The 18,663-nt window shown below is 43.1% G+C and overlaps 1 protein-coding gene across 5 annotated transcripts in view; it reads left to right on the forward strand.

Annotated features, from left to right (window-relative positions):
• Positions 1-18,663, forward strand: part of LOC134625766 (potassium voltage-gated channel subfamily C member 1-like) — a 97,094-nt gene that overhangs the window by 21,191 nt on the left and 57,240 nt on the right. The window lies entirely within an intron of this gene.

Consider the following 18,663-nt stretch of genomic DNA (forward strand, 5'->3'; position numbering starts at 1 on the left):
ATAATATAATATAATATAATATAATATAATATAATATAATATAATATGACTGCTTAACACCCGAGTTTAACAATAACATTACTTAAATTACTTAACTGAAACTTGCAACTCCCCACAATATTGTCACCGAAAAAAACTAGAAACATACTTTCTACCTGGGTTGTTGGAGTTATTATTGATTCCATGGCTCCTGTAGAAGGCAGTTTTTGTTGATGGGTCTGTTTTGAAACTTAGTCTTGGTCTCAGTCAAGGCATGACATAGGAGCAGAGGGGAAACCTCTGTACCGCCAGGTCTGTTATTTTAATATAGACATGTATGGTCCACAGAAATGTCAGAATCTCAGCCAAAAGCCCACAAATGATGTCCATGACGACACAGGTAAAACAACAAACTATTAAAGAGCAGGTAAACAGATTCTGCGAAAAGATGTAAACATAAAGTGGGGATTCCTCCATTCACCCCCTGGGATATTCACGGACGATGTCTCTGCTAAAAGCACAGATGTCAATTCTACAAGATTTGTCATGCTCTAACCAAAACCAGCAGCAAAAGAAGACCAAAATGACATTTTATATTTGAAAGAGACTAGCATGAATTTTCTTACCTTTGGCGTCTTACTTCCAAAAAATCTATTGCAATAAAACTGCCTGTTATCAGGCATCATAGATAGTGGTTCTGACACTAATCCCACATAGCAAAATTGGTATGGCCTGGATCTGGCCCACACAGTATGCTTACACATGACCCGCATACTGCAAAGAATGACGGCCCTTTGGTAGCCTGGATCAGGTTTGCCAGAGGTGGCCCACTCATGGGCCAGCACAAGGCCAGTTGCAGACACACTGGTGGCCCTGTGCTGGCCCAGAACAGTTTCAGCTCTGGCCCCAGATGTCAGCCTGATGTGTAACTTAATCAAGCCATGTAATAACAACATGTGCCGTATTTAGCACAGAATGTCTCAACAAAGGTAATGCAGCAAATGTATTTTGAATTGAATGATTTATATAATTCAGAATTAACAGTATATCAATATATCAAATAATACTGCTGCTGGAATATAATAGTGCAAAAGTAACATGACGAAACTCTGTTCAGACAGTGATTTCCTTCTCTCCCAGAGTACTCAAAACGCTCTATAGAACATGCCACAGTCACTTTCTCTAAACTGAGTGCTTCCTAACTACATTCATACTCTGATAGCATTAGAGAGCAACTGGGGTTAGTATCTTGCAGGCATGCAGACTGGAGGAGCCAGGGATCGAACCTCTAACCTTCCGACCAGTAGTTGACCTGCTCTACCTCCTGAGCTACAGCCACCCAGTGGTAAACATGAGTAAACCGTCACTAGGTTGTGGATAAAGTGCAGGCTCATAAACCTGTCAAACCTGCATTTGAAACGTTGGCTACCATAGCAGTATAGTATTGCAACATGGCATTTGGATCTTCTAACTAAAATAGGAAAATAGGAACATAAATATTGCCATCATTGCCAGATCTGGCCCACATCTGGTTGACATACACCCTGCCATGATACCAGTCAGTCAGAAGTGCCAGCTTGATGCTGGATCTGGGCCAGACCTGTTTTCTATGATCCTGGGCCACATAAACCAAACCACAATCGAGCCAGATGTGGCATGCCATCACACAAACAGTGCCATCTACGCCAGGCCTGGCCCATATCTGGATGACATACCACTTACCATGCCAGAAGTCAGCCAGCAGTACCGGCTTGACACCAGATCCGGGCCAGACCTGTCTGCTATCTGGGTAGAGGGATTAGGTTAATTGGTGATTCTAAATTGCCCATAGGCGTGAATGTGAGAGTGTGGGTACTAGCCTTCAGCCTCCTTCCTTCTGCTTAGCATGCAGTGTCAGGGTGCTGGATTTGGAGTGAAAACCTCCAAGCATGATAAAGAGCTTTTTTGTCTTGTCATCAATGTTCCGCCTGTGGTTAGCAGCTGGTTCATTTGTGCTGCCAGACACTCACGGAGTGCAGTTAGCTTCTTTAACCAGTAGGTGTCAATTTTGCCAGGACCTATTGCTGTCCAGATTGTCCATAATGCTGCATTTACATTTTTAAACAGACTTTCAGAGGGTACTTCATGTAGTCTTGTAGTCAGCCAGCTTAGCCTTGGTCCTCTCTTTCAGGTCAGCTGCTCTTGCATTCAATGCCTTCAGTGCACAGGTTGTTCTTGGGACTTGTTACCTAATCTCAGAGATTGGGAATGATGATATGTCCACCTTGACCTGACATCCAACATTGTGCATTGATGCAGTTTCCTTCCAGGGCTTAACTTGTACACGCACTACTGAGAGCTTGCAGCTTCCTCAATGGCCAGAAGTCTGTTTGCCTGAACAGATGATACAGTACTGTCTTGAACTGCAAGAACAGGGTACTAGTGCACCGGACACTCAAGAACCACTCAGCGACCTGCAGAGTCTCCCTGACATGAAAGAGGTCCAAGGCACCCGGATTCCACTTATTAAAAACACAAAAAGACACATGCAAACACATTGATGCTGCTACTGAGGGGCAGGCGAGCAGATGTATGGGCTCAAAATGTGGTCATAAATATTTTGTAATTGTAAATCAGGATTTGTATGTGTAAAAAGAATTTGTGTGTGTGTAAAAAAGATTTGTATGTGTAAAAAGAATTTGTGTGTGGACTTAGCCAAAAAACCCCCCTGCAAGTTACAAGTACAAATTTTGACCCTATTTTTCTTCCTTTCACCTGATTGGTCAATGTCATGTCAATCACAAATGTAACAATCCAATCAGAGAACAGATGGGTTTGGCTGTCGGCGGGGCGCTTTTTTGAACTGCAGGTCCTTGAAGGGTAATACAGTTTGAAGCTGGAGGATCTCTATATAAATATCCGATAGCAGCTAGCTCCCCTAACTTTCAGCAGCTGTTGAAAGGATAAAGTTGTGGTATGTCAGTGGTTAGAAATACCATTATTACTTTAGGATTAGTTTAACACAAAGTCAGGGCTGACCCGGGACCATTGCTGTGAGTCACAGTGCGCAGCATAAAAGTCCTTTCACATCGGACGCAGCATGTGCTGCTAATGCTAACTGCTAACTAAAAGCAAAGGATCCAGAATTTGTTGCGCTGGCTGCTGGGCTCTGTGGGTTTTTGCAGCAGCTCTACCTGTACTAGATGCACCTGCTCCTTGTCGTTTCTATCTCTGACTTTATGTCCTCTACAAGAGTTTCGGTTTTTTTGCTAGTTCTTCAAATGTTCAATAAAAACATGTATGCTAATTCATAAGGAAGAAAGCTTTGTAATGAAGACTGTCATTTCCAAAACACTGCCCGCCCCTGCGGTCCGCAGCGCTGTTGAAAAGGCTGTGGAAGTCCCTGTATTAAGCACGTAGACCTGTGACACAAAAATCACCAAACTCCGACGACCACAGACTGTTTTCCTTCGTGGTGATGAAGGAAAACGCTGGGTTGGCATGTAAAAGGGCATTTATTCCCTTCAAAGACCTGCAGTTCAAAAAAAGCGTCCCTCCGACAGCCAAACCCATCTGTTCTCTGATTGGATTGTTACATTTGTGATTGACATGACATTGACCAATCAGATGAAAGGAAGAAAAATAGGGTAAAAATTCGTACTTGTAACTTGCAGGGTTTCTTTTGGCTAAGTCCACACACAAATCTTTTTTACGCAAGTACAAGTACAAAATATTTATGACCACATTTTGAGCCCATACAGATGCCTCCCCCAAACTGCAGTGAACCAGGACACAGCCAGAGTGCACCACAAACCACCTGTGGACTCCCAACCCAGAGAGGGTGTGTGAAACAGGGGTGTAGGAAGACCCCCCCCACTCAGTGTTCAAAGTGCTATGCTGCTATGTTGTGGAGTGTGAGTATAGAAAGTATACAGGATGAGTGTGACTGTAGAAAAAATAGAGTGCTGTTAAAATTAAGGGTGGAGGGGAGATGTAACACAAGCACCCAACTGGTAACCAGTAGGACTTAATACCAAAGCCCCCACCCCCAAAATCTTCAATGTCTAAGTTCCAGAAAAAATTAAGGGGCACACAGCAGGGATGAATGGGTCCACTGCAGCAGCCTCAGCCGTCAGCCTCCTGGTGACCCACCTGCCCCCCAAGACCCTGTATGAATGGCTATATGTTGTGAACTGTAATGACTATAGTGTCATTAAAAAGCAGGGCGGGTTACCATGCAGTACAGCAAGCAAAGCCACGTGAATGGCCCAACCCACTGTGACCTAAGTGACCCACAACCCTCCCTAAAGACCCTACATCTGTGAGTGATATGTTGTATGAGTTGGAAGGAGGGAGGGCCAGAATATGTGAGAACAGGAGGTAGAAGACTACCCCTGGAAGGAGAGAGCCAGCAAATGACTGCCTCAGTAGTTACCCACATTCCCCACACTTCACCACAAGATGGGAAAAATGGGTTCACAGTCCACAATAACAACGCCAGAGCACTACAGAGTCCGGGGAAGATCCCACTGCCCCACAAGTGGTCTAAGTCTGGGACAATGGTTGCACACTCACCTGGATGTCCCACTCCACCCACTTGGCCACACCCACGAGACCTCGAGGTGCAGACCGGACATCCCAACATGGGCCAATGCACCCTTCATGGCGTGGTGGCCAAGGAGGCATGCACCACCCCCACAAGGAGGGACCCAGCCAGAGACCAGGCGACCCACCAGGGGCCAGCACAAGCACTCCAAACATCCCAAGACCGTTCGGCAACACCCAGCCCAGTTTGCATATTGCCTGCTGAATCCTGGGTCCCCTCCCTGCATGCCACACTTGCTTTACATGACAGTTTTCTTCCTTTTGTAGTGGATCTGCAATATCCTAGGATGCTATAAACCACAGATGTTGCAGCGTAATCTTTTTCTTCTCTATTCTAGTGCGTGCTTTTTAGAGACTGCCAAAAAATAATGACTTTAGGATTTTCAGATTATTCTTACTCTCTTCAAAATTTCGAGATAGATCCAAAATATTCCCACCTCCACAGGTCAAACACTTCTTCACAGCATGCAACCTTTCTTTTTCTTTGACTACATTGTAATTTTTTATTTGCAAATGTAAAAGTAGTAGCAAAAATACTGTCACGGCTGTGCTGGCAGCCCGTGGGGATGAGGGAAAGGAGGAACCAAATGCAGGACTCTTGTAATGATGACAGTGCGTTTTATTTACAGTGCAGAAAATAAAGACAACCAATAAATCCCTGTGTGTTCCTGACTCCTGTTCCGTGTCTCCACTCCCTGCGTACCATCCACCCGCTGCTTCCTCGTTCCCACAAATCCTCCTGGGAAACACACACAAAAGCAGCCTTCAGAAAACTCCACAATGGCGGCAAACTAGCACTTACTGGCTTGCTGGAAAACTACACACAGTGTAGCACACTGCTATGTAGCTCCCCGACAATGTTAGATCAGCTCCAGGTGTGTGTGATGATCCAGATGGCAGGGCCACACCCACCAGCCCTGAAGGTACCTGACACAGCCGCACCCCCACACATGCACACACACACGCCTATACATAGAAACAAATGACAGCAGCACAATACAAGGACACAGTAACTATGGCGTTATTTCTGTGCCACTATACTGAGTACACATAAAAAAAAAATGTGAGTGCAGGTAAAAAAAATTTGCAGTTGCAAGTGTTGCATTTTGAGGAGAAATTTATTTTGAGCAAACAAAAGCTAAATTTGAGTGAACAAAATTCATTGCTGCGTGCAAAAACTGTATTTCAGTGTTTGCTATTATCCACACACACACAACAGCAGCCCCTCTCGCTCAGGTTTTGCATTTGCACTCGCTCGCAATGTGTTGCTTGCGCTCTCAACATTTCTGCCTGTGCGCGCTCAACTCTTTCTGTACACCGTTATATTTGTGCCACAAAACCAGCCAATCACAGACTTGGATGCAAAAAACTCTGATTGGCTGTTTTGGTCTCCAATCAGCTCGAAATGACGAAATGCAATATCCCAGAATCCATTTCGTCCAAAACTCAAACGAGGCAGTGGCAGAGGAACACAGAGTGGCGGAGTTTGAAATATTACTCTTTCTGGGTCACAAAATAAACTTTTAAGATATTTTCAGAACGGTGCTGTGTAAACTTCAAATATCTGCTCGATTTATAGGTGTGTCTTTAATGTCCCCAAAAACTGGATCTGTGGCAATCTTCTTTTCAAAGAAATCCAGCATGTCCTTAAAAGCAGCTCCCGGCTCGTAGTTTTCCTGAAAACCACAGAACACAGTTTTCTGTTTATCTGTCAGCTGCTTTTTGGTGACTGAGAATAAACTGCTCTGAAAAATCTAAAACTGCCTCGGTAGGAGTCAGGAGAGCCCAAGTGAATGCTTTTTCTGCCCAAAACTATCTAAACCTTTCTGTTATTTTAAGGAAATGTGTCCTGATCTTGTTTTCAGTCAGTCTACAAAACAAAGTTGAGATGTATGAACATTTTCAATGTACAGAAAGTTTTGTATATGGGCAGAAGAGTTTGTAAATGACTTAATGAATAGGTGACACATGAACATTTTAAGTTGTTTACAGTCATAACGTAATCTGACAATAGCCAGTCACATCTTAATAAAGGCAAACAAAAAAGACAGACCAAATCTCCAACATTAACGTTTAAGGCTAAGTTTTAAGCTAAATTTACAGCTCAGCTACAGTTAATTGTGATTCACTTACATTTGCTCCTGTAGGCCTACACCGATGGACTGGGGGACTGACAAATTTCATCTTCTTTTTCGCTGCATTCCCAAGCAAGTTGACACCTGCTACTCCCTTATACTGGTTCTGCCTGTTAAAAAGGGGTATATCCTCCCCACCTTCCCCAAGAGTTTGCTCTGATTGTAAGGGTTTTGTCCTGTATTGTTGAGCCTTACCCCAACAATCAGACAAAAAAACAAGCAACTGGCAACAGTGGGAAGAAAAATCTCCTTTTAAACAAGAATAAACCTAATGATTCAATGTAATAGTAGTGTATAATTACATACATGCATTTTACAGACTTTACAGACTACATAAAGGTGAAAGAGGTAAGTGGAACCCCCACCCCCCCACCCCCTAGGAGCCCAAGGCTATTTCATCATGGCACTGTTGACCATTGCAGCAATCAGGATAAATAGGAAAACTAAGCAAAAATAGACTATATGGAAATGTGAAGAAGTCCTATGTCAGACATCAGTTATATGAAGGGCTTCAATAATGGCATTGCACACTGTTGCAGCCACGCACATAATGCAATGACAATAAAGTGAACACAACATTGAGATGTGTTCCGTAATCATAGTGTGAAAGAATTATATCTGTATTTATATTTGACTCAGTAGTGTCTTCTTTCTATCCCCCCCCCCCCATAGTACTATATTCCGTTATGATGATCTCATTTTGGTTGTCCCTAAGGTGCTGTTCTTAAATCAGTCAGTGGAGCTATAACTTATATCTCAGACACATACATAAATGCATGTATTTTCAGAGTCCACCATTCTTTCTAGAATCTATGAACTTTTTGGTTACAATGAATAGAAGACCAAAATCATACTTAAATCCATGATCCCAATCAATGTGACTTTTCTCTTCAAGTCAAAACTTTGGAAAATTGCAGTCATGTTTTAGACCCCATCACAGTACTGACACTGTGCTTGTTAGAGCTGCAAATGAGATCTTAAGAGCTGCTGATATGGGTGAAAGTTCTGTGGTACACCACTGTGAAAAAGAGACCCGACAACTCTAGGGATCATGCTGTTATTTCTGCTTTCTCTTTCTCCATCCCACACACACACACACACACACACACACACACACACACACACACACACACACACACACACACACACACACACACACACACACACACACCTACCTTAGTGGTTTTTGTAGTTCCAGCTTTTCAGCACACATCCAGCTGTTTCTACTGTCCGATTAACCACATTCTCAGAGTCCCACCGTGCTCCTTAAATAGGAGTGGCATGATTAAATAATGGTTACAAGCTGTCGACCATTCAACCCAGTCACTGCCCCCTGAACCTGCAGCCCCATCCTTCCTCTGCAGCTGAGCCACCCCCACATACCCCCGTTGCCCAACTTAACCAGGGTGAACCCTTTATCCTAAGATTTTACGCAGACAGGATGCAATGACTGCTGTGTTGTCCATCTGAGAGCACACCTGCCCACCTCCCCAGTGGTACTCCAGGTACTGTACTGCCCTCCATCCAACTGCACACTCCTTCGGGTTGACCGTGAGCCCCGCCGACCTTAAACATTGTAAGACCGCGGCAACCTGCTGCACATGCTTCGTCCAGGTGTCAGTATGAATGATGACATCATCCAAGTAGGTGGCAGCATATGTAGTGTGTGGACGCAGCACTTGGTCCATGAGGCCAAAACTGATGAGTGTTGTGAAAACGAGCAGTGGCAATCTGTTCCACGAGCATGGGGTAGGCCCTGCGACCACTCACTCACTCTGCGGTAGTCAACACAGAGCTGCATAGATCCATCTTTCTTCACTACAAGAACTATGGGGCTACACCACATGCGAGTGACTCTTCTATTACTCCCATTTTTATTATCTCAGCCAACTCCTTCTGAACAAATGCAGAGAGGTGAATGTTGAGGTAACATGTCAGGCTGTGAATGCACCATCAAGACAGAGATCAGATCTGTCTGGTGAAGGATTTCTTTCCTTCACCAGACTTACCAGAGAAGACATTTCAGCCACTCTCCTCTCTTTGAGGATGTTGAGGTGTGTCCAAACAGATTTAATGGGCAGTAATTCGTATAGAGACATGTGCGATATGTCCAAGTCACGCAGCATTGCTTTTAGGACCCTCCTTCTCCATGCGGCTGGGCTGCAGTCACCTGGCCACTGTGTGATGCAGTGGCATGGGGTGAAGGGTGGTCCACCTGTCACATCACAGCAACAGCTGTGGTCCTCAGGAGAGGAACGCCGGGCGATTCTAGACCGCCTGGGTCTATCCTCAAAGGAAGTCTGGTTGCAGGTTTGTCATCATGACTGGGTTTCACTGTGACAAAGTGGCTCCATGCTGATATTCTGTCAGTTTAATTCTGCTTTCTCTCTCTCTCACACCTCAGTGTGTTTTCCCGCTTTTCAGCCTAAAAATGTGAATTTGCTGAGAACACAACGTTAACAGTATTGTGGTTATTGTGTGAATCAGACAGATTTTTGTTCTTCACTGGACTTTTATTTAGACTTCAAAACTCCAAATACTGATAATACTCTGTGTTTGCTGGATATATAAAAGTGTTTATGGACCTGAATAACAAGAACCTGAATAACATTTTTGGCATTTCGTAATAGAAACAAGACTAGATGTCATGTTGGTGAATAATTCATACAGGAATATAGACAGTGCTACCACTGGTCTATTCTATCCTTCATGTGTGTGCTGTGTTCACTGTCTGCCTGCAGTCATTTTGTCCCGCTCTGTGATTTGGCAGCCTGGGGCACTATTTGGCAGACCTCCGTCATTTCTACTTAGTATATCGGAGTTGCTTCTGCATTGAGTGAGGCACTGCAGCAGTCTGCAGCTTGTAGCAGTAACACTTCAGCAGAGCAGGAGGGGACAGAGGAAGGAGAACAAGCATACCGGTGTTTCAATCTTATCGTTTTTTATTTTGTTTTTGGCTCAACTTTTAACTCGACTGAGATTGTTTCATTACTAACGAATCTTCTTGGTAAAATCTACTCAGACAAGTCCCATTTTGGATTATGTAACTGACCAGTTCAGAGTAGAAACCATCACACATTTAGCTGGTTTGTGATATGACTCTATGCTGTTTTAGTACTGCAGCCAGTGTACAGATGGGCGGCGGAGCCACATGACATTGTAACTACCCTTCCTCCTACTGCTTTCCTGTTTCACTGTACCTTGGATAATCATTGGAGCATGTCATTATAGCACAGTACGCAGCTCTAGGCTCTGCAATAGATTTGAACTACCTATCCTACTCTCTATGTTTCATCTGGACAAGGACAGAAATTACAGGAACATAATCAAATGTATATTTTAAAGAACCTGTGATCTTGCAGATGACACTGCATACAAGTATCGGGTGGATTAATAAGTCAAAGACAACTGACAAATGATGATTGGTTACCAACCAATTAATATGCCAGGAAACGTGTTGTCAGTTATTGTACTCTGGTGGTAGATAGTTTTTACATGAGTGTACACCACCTGTGCACATCCCACCTGAACTGATCTTTTGTTGGGAATCTATCTTTTGATGGGATTTAATCCATTGCTTTATAATGAAAATATGTCAAGTCTGCTTTGTTTTCTCTCTAAAAGAATCTGATTGATGGTGTTCCTGTACCCAGCACCATCTCCCCCTTCTCACTGAGTCAGTGCAGTGTAGCTTTGCTTACATATGCGTCTGCTGCTGACTGGAGAGCAATTAGTATCAGGAGTGATTTGAGAGGTTTGCGCAAAGATCAGCTGGTTGGCTGCAGTTGTTGTAAGATGTGCTGTTTGTCTCTGACAGGGGAGGAAAGGGGAGAGGGTGAAATCTGAAGGGAGGGTGACAAAGTAGAGGGCCCTTCATTCAGGAACCTGTGTGACGCCGTGCACTGAGGAACAGTGTTTAATATGTACTGCAAATTCAATATGACCAACTTAACCTTTTAAAAACACCAACAGGTGAAGTGCAGCCTGGTATGGATTAAAGTTAAGTTCACTTTTAGGTTTACCCTTTCAGACAGAATTTCAATTTTTTGGCATCGCTGGAAGGAAATTATGAAATAGAAGAACTGCAAGGTGCGAGTGGAGTCAGAGCCCAGACGTGGACAGTAAGGGAGGAGAAAAAAAACCTACAAACTTACTAGTCTAGTACAAACCCGCTTAATGATTGGTTGGCAGTAACAGTCATCTTTTACAAAAACACAAGCTGCATGTTTCTCGTTTCTTGGTTGACTACGGTTTATCGATCCACCCAGTACTCATAAACAAGATCTCAGGTTTTGAACAGAGATCAAACATTTCTCTAAAATATAAATGTGATATTGTTCCTGTAGTTTCTGTCCAGATGAAACACATCATAAATCACAATTTAACTGCAGAGTGAACCAGAGATCCAGGTTAGCTGGTTGCTCGTGTGTCGAGTCAAAGGTATAAAGATAAATGTATTACAGACATTCGCTTATTTAAAGCATTGCGCTCAGCTTTGTGCTCAAATTACAGGATCAAGTTTGAAGAATAAAAATTAAACTTGAGAAAATCCTAAACTGTGGTCTAAGTCATAAAAAATGACCCCTACCAGATTTAAAACTCCCTTTTGTCACTCCCTGCATGTCATCATTTGTCAAGAGCAGGGAAACAGGTTGAGGGCTTCAGAAAAACAAAAACATAAATGAGCACGAATGTGACAAGAGAGTAAGAAAGGGATTTCAGAGAGGGAGGTGTGCTCAGACATTCTACCTTCTGTAGTATGCTGAGAAGCAGTACACTGCAGCACTGATATAAAAGCACATGCATCCTGCCTCTCACCTAACCCTCTACTGTGATGTCCTTCTATTCGTTTTGTCGCATACATGTGCACACATATCCACACGGCCTAGCCACACACGTCGGAAAAACTTCAAATGTGTGTGTCTGTGCAGGCAGAGGGATCTCAGCCAACAGACTGCTGTATTCTCCTCCTGCTGGGGAGCAAACAGTATGCAAATCTTCAGCCAGGCTATTTGTACTGAAGTCACCTTACAGGGGACACTGTTTGTGTCTTTTGTGCAGTGTAGGGGAGGACATCCCTCTTGCTGCATCACTGCTGCAGTTATGGCAATCATCAGCTATCAGTTTGGAAAGTCTGTACAATGCAGTCCCAGGTTTAACCACAATGACTGGTTTCATTTGGCCATCACAGAGTTACAATTTCAGGATTAGTGTTCACTTTGACTGTAGCTGCAAGAACTTCTCTCTCAAAAATGTCCTTTCCCAAAGCCAGCCTGCCAAGTTAGACTGAATGACTCACACAAGTGCACTTAGGCTACTCTTACATTGTTAAGAGACTGCCAGGTGGTTGAAGACTTAATTCTACATTTAATTATTGATTGTTTTACTTGTTCTTCCTATGGCAGAATGCAGAAGCAGTGTGTAAAAAAACCAAAGTACACCTTTACAGCTTCCACAAGAATTGGCTTCCTGTAGGGGTTAAAATTAACAATTACCAATTGAATCCTATTACTGGGTTAAATCATATTACTGTTGAATTAGTTAATTTTTCATGTGCTACAGCCTGGCATCACATCCAGTGACAGCGCTTCTCTTCACTGGACTCTTTGTTCAAAGCATCCAAGCTTTTAAGGAGTGAGGAGACTTGCCTAGCTCTTACTGTCTACCTCTGGATGTCTGTCCTGCTTCCACTGATGACCACCGCCTGAGTAGCCTTGCATGTTAAGTGCGATTCATCCACCACACACTTTTAAAGGCAGCTCTCCTCTTATAATCCAGGAAAGCAACAGGCTCTGTCATTTTTAAGTCTTTCATTTTCATGTCGCGCTCTGCTCATCCACAGGAAACTAGAGGAAGAACCCTAAACCTTCCTACTGGTCCTCTGCAGTGGTGTCATGTTTTATAACTATGATTGTTTCAGTGTCATAAGTTATAAAACTTTCTACATTTTTTAAAATCATTTTAAGCCCCAAATTGACAGAATTAAAGCTTTATACAATGCAGACAGTTCCTCCTGGGTGAGGTGCTTCAGGCATAACACACTGGGAGGACGGCAGACGCAGGACGCACCGGAGAGATTAGATCTCTCAGCTGGCCTGAAAACGCCTCAGAGAGACTATCTATGTCATAGACTGTGCACAGAAAACGTTTCTCCTCTAATCATCCTCTAAGAAGCTTCTTGACCTAGAGGTGAAACATCTTCAAGAAAGTTAAAGAAGTCCAGTCACAAGGAAAAACACATCAGAGTTATTCAGAGAACTAAGGTCCGACCGTTACGACTTACCTATCTGGCAGAGACCAGATGGTTCAGCTGGTAGTCTTCTACTGATGCTGTCAAAGGACATAACAATTAGGTGTGCATGTCGGATAAGCAAGAAATCCAGGGCTCCGCGGGATGATCCACCTGAAGAAGAGAGAAACGAACCCAACCTGCACCCCTGTGACACAATGTTATTTGGGAGTTTTTCCCTGGGTGGGTACTATGTTTAGGTACTATGTTTAGGTACTATGTTTAGGTATACAGATTACTTTAGCGTGAACGATGTAGCTCAGGATCTGAAGGCTGGTGGTGTGATCTCTCACTGCTGCAGTCTGCATGTTACATATCCTTGGGCAGATCTGGGCCTTAGGTTTGGATTTCTTTTTCCTCCTAATAATAAACACCTTCATTTAGAAACTTCATTTTGTGCTTATTAGTGTTAATTTTGCCAATTTATCCTTGTCTTATATTTAAATACGCTTGACGATCTGAAACATTTAAGTGTAACAAAAATAAAGAGAAATGAGAAAGTGTGTCCAAACTTTTGACTGGTAGTATATATATCAGAAGTTTGGACACCTTCTCATTTAATGGTTTTTCTTCATTTTTACTACTTTCTACATTGTAGATACAAACTGAAGACACCAAATATATGAAGAAACATATATGGAATTATGTAGCAAAGAAAAAAAAGATAAATAACTCTAAATATATTTTAGATTCCTGAAAGTAGCCAGTTTTGTTGACAGAGCTACAAACCCTTCTCTCAGTGACTTTCATGATGTAGTCACCTGAGATGGTTTCACCTCACAGGTGTGCCTGTCAGGGTTCATTGGTGGAACTTCTTGCGTTCTTAATGGTGTTGGGAGCATCAGTTGTGCAGAAGTCAGGTTGGTACACAGCTGACAGCCCTGTTTGACAACTGTTAGAATTTATATTATAGCAATATAAATATTATAGCAAGAACCAATCAGCTAAGTAAAGAGAAACGACAGTCCATCATTACTTTAAGAACTGAAGGTCAGTCAGTTGGAAAATTGATAAAACCTCTGATGTGTCTGAACTGAATGTGTCCAAGTGCAGTCGCAAAAACCATCAAGCACTACGATGAAACTGTCTCACATGAGGATCGCCGCAAGGAAAGCAAGACCAAGAGTCCCCTCTGCTGCTGAGGATACATTCATCCGAGTCACCAGCCTCAGAAATCACAAGTCAACTGTTCAGAGGAGACTGTGTGAATCAGACCTTTATCTCAAATAGCTGCTAAGAAGCCACGACTAAGGAAGAGCAACGAGCAGAAGAGATTTGTTTAGACCAAGAAACACAAGGAATGGACATTAGACCAGAGGAAATCTGTGCTTTGGTCTGATGAGTCCAAGTTTGAGATCTTTGGTTCCACTCGCCGTGTCTTTGTGTGTTGCAGAAAAGGTGAACATATGGTCCACGGATGGTTCCCATTGTGAAGCATGGAGGAGGAGGAGGTGTGATGGTGTGGGGGACATGTAGCGACATGCCATCCCATCATTTAGTTTTCAACAATGACCCCAAACACACCTCCAGGCTGTGTAAGGGCTATTTGACCAAAGAGAGTGATGGAGTGCTGCACCAGATGGCCTGGCCTCCACAGTCACCTGACCTAAACCCAGTGGAGATGGTTTGGGATGAGATGGACCACAGAGTGAAGGCAAAAGGACCAACAAGTGCTCAGCATCTCTGGGAACTCCTTCAAGACTGTTGGAAAGCTGTGGGTCTTAAGCAGGTCAATTATTCATTTCATGATGCAGCATATGTTTTCCTTCAGTGAAAGGACTTGAGTATACTGTAGGTGTAACCAGGCTCGATTACACTTTGGTGTAAGTGGCCCAGCCAAATCATTTCCTTTTTCCATTTGGGTCGCTCGAAGGAGCTCACTCACCAGCCTGAGTGATAGGATGCCTCCTGTGCCTCCAGACCTAAACTTAGAAAAACACATTAAGACAGTAACAAAATCAGCTTACTATCACCTCAAGAATATTTCAAGGATAAAAGATCTGATGTCTCAACAGGACCTGTAAAAACTAGTCCATGCATTCATCTTTAGCAGGCTTGATTACTGTAACAGCATCTTTACAGGTCTACCTAAAAAATCAGTCAGACAACTACAGCTCATTCAGAACTCTGCTGCTCGAGTCCTCACTAAGACCAAAAAAGTGGACCACATCAGTCCAGCTCTGAGGTCTTTACACTGGCTGCCTGTCCATCAGAGGATAGACTTTAAAGTTCTGATGCTGGTCTATAAAGCTCTGAATGGTCTAGGACCAAAATACATCAGTGACCTCCTGACCCAGTATGAACCTTCCAGATCCCTCAGGTCATCTGGATCCGGTTTTTTATCAGTTCCCAGAGTCAGAACCAGACACGGAGAAGCTGCATTCAGCTTTTATGCTCCATATATCTGGAACAAACTCCCAGAAAGCCTCAGATCAGCTGAAACACTCAGTTTATTTAAATCCAGGTTGAAGACTCACCTGTTCTCAGCTGCTTTTGAATAAAGCACCAAATCCACACTTTTAAGCTTAAATTTCAAAACTTACATTGTAACTACTGATTTTATCTACTGTCCTGATTTTATCTACTGTTTTGATTTTTGATTTTATATACTGTTTTGTTTGTTTGTTTGTTTGTTTGTTTGTGTTTGTTTGTTTGTTTGCTTGTCTTAATCAATTTCAAATCATGCTTTTTATTTGTTTTTGTTTTTAATGTCTCTGTAAAGCACTTTGAATCACCTTGTTGTTGAATTGTGCTATATAAATAAACTTGCCTTGCCTTGTGCAAACAGTCGTGAAATTTCCTAGTATTTCATAGTGATATTATATCAAAGAGGACGTGATTGGGTATGGGAGCCATAAAGTGGTAGGCCACAGAGGGGCACAGAGTGAGATCAGCGTATGCTGAGCCATAGAGGTCAGAGGCCACCAACTCTCTGCAGAAGCAATCAGTAAAGACCTGTGTTGAGTCTGCGCTTCCACAGGCCCCGCTGCTTTAGAGACTTATTCCCGTTAACGAAGCAAGACGAACAGAGATCGATTGATTTTACTTGCTAGCAAGGGAAGGATCTCAGAGCAGCCCTTCTGCCCTTGGTGTCAGACCACTTCGAAGAACCATCACCCCACAGTAGCCTTTTATTTTTGTGACACACAGTTTACACAAACACCCATTGTAAACCCCCCCCCCCCATGGTGTGTCATAAACCCTAAGGCATTGAGTGTATGTGTATGTATGCGCGTGTGTGTGTATGTGTATGCATGTGCACGTGAGTGTGTGTGTCTGTGTGTGTAAATGGGGGTGTGTTTGTGTGACTTCCTGCTCACAAAAGGGTCATAAAGGCAGGAAGTTTACTAAACAAGAAAACAGAACCTTCACATAGGACGTGTCCCTATAATAAAACACTACAGCCTCCCCCACCATTCAACAGGCTGGGGAGGGGGTCAGAAACAGAGGAATGTCTTTGATCATAGTTTGAACCAAGACTTACAAATTTAAGTACAATAATGGCAACATTTAACAATTTGACTCCAACAACCTGCAAACTTCATGTGGTGTGCAGATTAGCTCAAAAACAGTGCATTACAAGCTTGATGGAATTGGTTTTTCATGGCAAGTGCATCCAAACCTTACATCAACAAGTGCAATGCAAGAGTAAAGCACTGGTGTAAAGTCCACTGAAACTGGACTCTGAAACAGTAGAGACGGCAATTCGATGGATGAGTTTGGTGGTTGCCAGAAAAACTGCACTTAGTGGAGGTGGAATAATGGTGTGGGGTATCTTTTTCAGGAGTTGGGCTCAGTCTCTTTGTTCCAGTGAAACTTAATCCTTCAGCTTACCAAGACATCTTGGACAATTTCACGCTCCCACCTTTGTGGGAACAGTTTGGGGATGACCCCTTTCTCTTCCAACATGACTGTGCACCAGTGTGCAAGGCAACGTCTATAAAGGCATGGATGACCAAGTTTGGTGCGTACACACATGGACAGGCAAATTAATTTATAACTTAAGTTCTACTGGCAGCAGGACTTAAATGACCTTATAATGTACTTTCTTCCTGTATGCTGGTGGCTGAGTGAGTCTGCTCTCCAAGTAAAATGGTTTTGCTGACAATGACAATACAGGGTGACTGACACAGGCTGATCCAGCATCCATGTTACTGAACACTGGAAAGTGTGTATCCTTTTGAAGGTGGTTTATGGTTATGGTAAGTTTTAGAGCTGAGAAAATGGTTAAGGGAGAAAATGAATGCAAGTCAGTGTGATTTCCTCTGAAGGGATGGAAGCGCTATTCTATGTGTGTGTCTCTGTGTGTGTGTGTATGTATCCAGGGCAGCTGTAGATAGCAGTGTTAAATTAGTCCGGGATAATAAGCTGTGGGACTTGATTTGCTCCCTGCGGATTAGAAGTAAACTTCATCTGTCCATCTTCATCACTGACCTGAAAGGCAAAGGCACAGACTTGAGAAAAAGCAAGCAGATGAAAATGCTCAGATACGTAGTGATTCGTTGTGAGCACACACAAACAAATGACATACATGTGTGTGTTTGAAAAAGCACAACTGCATGACATTACTGACTTTCATCATTGACCTACAGAGAGCTGCTGTTTGACATGTGAACACGTGTAGACGTGGTTTTCATGTTCTTTGACTGATTCTAAAACTACTAAAATGTAACAAAAATGTTACAATGGATCAGTACCATCATCGAGCTTATTACTTTTCCCACTCATTCACACTGTGACATATATACATAAATATGTGTGTGTGTGTGTGTGTGTGTGTGTGTGTGTGTGTGTGTGTGTGTGTGTGTGTGTTTTTAAAACCAAATATCCAATTGAGGGCTGTAAGGAGTATTTGTGACTATGCTCTGTGCACAGTGTATAAGCTGGCAATTGATCACCACCAAATGCAGCAAGCTGAGTACAGCCACAATGTTTACCATAGATCCTTTACAGGAATGGTATGCAGTGTGTCTTTCAGAAATTTGCAAACACTGAAAAACTGAGGACTGAGGAGGCAGGTTTTAAAAATGATGTACAGCACATGAACAGTGTGTCATGTCCTTCATCAAGAAAAGAAATGAAGCTGTGAGACAGGACCTGACTAACTAACTGAAGCCTCATCAGAAATGATCTCAGCGGAATGAATCAAGAATCTATTCTTAGGGGGTGTCCAAATTCATGGGCTGCATCCTCCTGAGGACGCATTTGTAGACAGATTAAGTCACAGCGACGCGCCGAAGGCTGTCCAAATTCGTAGACTCCTCCGAATGCAGCCGACAAATGCGTCCTTCTTTTCCCCGAATTTGAAGGATGGGCCGGGTGTGTCCTTCGTGGCCCACCATATCACAGAATTCATAGCGCGGCCCAGCCAAACTCCAGTTTCCGGCAATGGCGGCCGCTACTAAGTTTTAAAATTACTCTTATTAATCTTTCTGGGTCATAAAATAAACTTTTAACATATTTTCAGGCGAGAATGTAGCTGTGTAAACTTCAAATATCTGCTCGGTTTATCAAGATATCACATACTTGCAAAAGTGCTCCGACGTTTTTGGAGACGTCTGTTACCCACCAGCTCGATAGCTAGCCGGGAGCTTGAGGGTCACTAGAGCCGCCGAGAACGGCACAACTCCCGGCACATCATTTTCAGATCACCGCAGTCTTTCGCTACTCAGGTTA

The sequence above is a fragment of the Pelmatolapia mariae genome, linkage group LG4 (assembly GCF_036321145.2).
Source record: "Pelmatolapia mariae isolate MD_Pm_ZW linkage group LG4, Pm_UMD_F_2, whole genome shotgun sequence".
NCBI lineage: Eukaryota > Metazoa > Chordata > Actinopteri > Cichliformes > Cichlidae > Pelmatolapia > Pelmatolapia mariae.